The sequence below is a fragment of the Gordionus sp. m RMFG-2023 genome, chromosome 1, assembly GCF_954871325.1.
Source record: "Gordionus sp. m RMFG-2023 chromosome 1, tfGorSpeb1-WG-v2, whole genome shotgun sequence".
Lineage (NCBI taxonomy): Eukaryota > Metazoa > Nematomorpha > Gordioida > Chordodea > Parachordodidae > Gordionus > Gordionus sp. m RMFG-2023.
In genome coordinates, this window is record NC_088775.1 from 51,095,197 (window position 1) to 51,098,288 (window position 3,092).

Consider the following 3,092-nt stretch of genomic DNA (forward strand, 5'->3'; position numbering starts at 1 on the left):
ATGAAAAAAATAGTGCACGCTTACCGTGCATTATCATTAGCCTATAAAGTCGCAATTATTTATATGAAAGGTTTTTATATGAAAGGTTTTTATATGAAAGTTATCATATTAATTTGCATTAAAACATATTTATTTTTCATAAAAATTTGAGTTTAATAAATTTTTATTTGTTTTTAACAACAAATTGATTTCAAAATTTTTATCTAAGAGACGCGCTCGTTTCTCTCCAAAAATGAGCTTCCTTAGACTGAATAAACGCTCTACGGGACGATGTAAGGATAACAATATATTTAATAAAAAGTATATTTAAATTTGGGAAATCATCTATAAGATAATGTGTTATTATCGGATTTTATAAAATTTTCTATAAGTTTTTTATCAACAATATTTTGTCGCTTTAGGTCAAAAAATCCAATTACACCAAATGATATTGGTTTCGAACATGATTCATTTGTGTGAGATTCACCTTGAGGTATTAGAATATTTAATAAACTTAAAATTTCCTTCTTTTTTGCTCTATTCCTTTTTTGCCTTATCCAAGGGCATTCAATTTTAACTAATGGATGAAGAATTGGAACAATAATGGTATCATTTATCAATATCAAAAAGATCAATAAACCTATATATTATAAATTCATAAATAATTATTTAATTTAAGTTACCTTTTTTTAATACTAGCATATATAGCATCCTAAGGTAGACAATATTTTAATCCTTGCACATCTTCCAGACATATAAGTATCTGAGTTATTGATGGGGTATAATAACCCAGATACATGTATTTTTCACTTTCGAGTATATTAATAGCTTTAGTCACTGGTTGCATAATCTAATTTTTAAATTGCAAATTTTTTATAAGGTATTAATTTAAATTTACACTACATTTAATTATCACATAAAAAATCAAATTCTTAGGCATTTCATTTAAAAAGTGATAATATTTTAGCAAGAGATTTATAAAAGGAACATCATCTTGTTATAACGTGCCAGGGTTGCCAGATGTCACGATTTAGCCGTGATTCTCACGATTTTATGCCTAATTTTTTATTTGATCATGTTTTCTCACACTTAACGCTTTTCTCACGTTTTTTAAGTAAATTAAAATAATCACACTTAGTCTCACACTTTTTATTACAATATTTTTAAAAAAAATATTAAACTTTAAATTAATTTTATTTTAAAAAGTTGTAGTATTTGTTAATAGTCAAGCTAACCAATCATATTCATTGATCAATATTTAATTTCCCATGAACATATAAACAGGTATGGAGTTGATTATCCACAAATTCAATTTAAAGATAGTTTATCAAGTAAAATGAATTTAAATAACTATATATTTCTTTTATGGTTATAATTAGCAATGTAAATAGTCCAGAAAACTAATATTATTCATTGATCAAATTTCCCATGAACATAAATTTATAAACAGATATTGAGTACCCACAACGCAAATTTAATTTAAAGAAAGTTTATCAAGTAAAATGAATTTAAATAATTTCTTTTATGGATTTTATAAATCTTGGCATTGAAGCTCGTAAAATTTTAAATGAAATAAATTAATTGTACATAAACTCTCAAATTATAATTAACCTAATTTAACTTAGACAGTTGCTAAAGCTAATTAACAATCATAAGAAATATCTAAAAACATTAATTGCTAGAGAGTTGATTAATTAGATTCAGAATCATTTTTATAAAATAATTAAGTAAAATTAGGTTATAATAAAGGCAATATATATTCAGTTGATCAGATTATAAACTTAAACATATTTTTAAAAAATGCTAATTTATGATTTGATTTATTCTGTATCTTCCAAATTAAAAATATATAAGGAAGCTCATCCTCAAGTATAATTCTCAAGATGGAAAATTGAAACATAAACAAAGAAAAAAGAGGAAAATATATTAAGGTAAGTTATAATAAAAGTTGGGAACAAAAATATGAATGGTTAAAACAGCATTCAGGGTCGACTGTAGAATGTAATATATGTGTATCACGCTTTTCAATAAGTGGAGAGTATGATATAATCAAACATATGAAAACTAACATATATCAGCTGGCAAATGAACAATCTAGAACCAATACTTATATACCTTTATACGCAACCAAATATTCTAAGAATGAAACCTTGTCTGTTATTGCTGTAACAACCTATATATCATTCCATAAAGCAATAGCTATATGCCGGCTAATTGTTCAAGCAAGCTATTTTACACCGTTTTTCCTGATTCAATACTATATTACTAATAATTGATCTGATATTTATATTGATTTTTATATACTATCTATCTTTGTATCAATGTCATAAATATATCTTATTTGGAAAAATGGTTACAGGCTATAAATAGGAAAAATTTTATGCCTAATAAATATAGTATTATTTGTGGAAGGCATTTTAAAAATACTTGTTTCATTCATACTTTATCCGGAAAGATTTTATTGAAGGAAGATTAAATTCCATCGATATTTAGTATATCTAAGCCACTTCATGATGTATGTTAACAATATCATTACATAGTTAAAACAATATTTTAAAATATATACTTTTTAGATAACTAATGTTTATTCAAATAACATACAAACACCATTAAAAAGTCATATATTATATGAAAATGATCCAATTATACACATAACAAATGATCATAATTATTCCGCAACATATGAAACATTAAAAAGAAAAATTATTTACCAAGAGGCTATAATTAAACGCTTAAAAAAAGGGCACATGCTTATTATAGGAGCTCAAAAATAGAAAAAAATAAAATAATCAATTTACAAACAATAATCACTTCACTAAAAGATGAAAATTTGTTATCAGATGATGTCGAAAATATTATAGACAGGCACTTTACAGGGACATCTTCAATATTCCTTAAAACACATACACAGTGGAGGCATCTCAAACCCACAAAAAAGTATATACAAGTGAATTCCGTCAATTTGCATTGACTATGCATTTTTATTCACCTAAGGCTTACAGATATCTCAAATCACACTTTTGTATGCCTTCGGAATCCACATTAAGGGCATGGAGTCGCAAGATTGAAATCATGCCAGGTTTATTATAATAATTTTTAAAAATTAAATTAAA

At 25.0% G+C, this 3,092-nt stretch overlaps 1 long non-coding RNA gene across 1 annotated transcript; it reads left to right on the plus strand.

Moving 5' to 3' along the window:
• Positions 1-444: 444 nt before the first annotated feature.
• On the plus strand, positions 445-2,226 carry LOC135922582 (uncharacterized). The gene is made up of 5 exons (XR_010570966.1): positions 445-472; positions 542-585; positions 1,264-1,310; positions 1,359-1,476; positions 1,834-2,226. It is a non-coding gene; the product is annotated as an uncharacterized LOC135922582 (long non-coding RNA).
• The last annotated feature ends 866 nt before the right edge of the window (positions 2,227-3,092 follow it).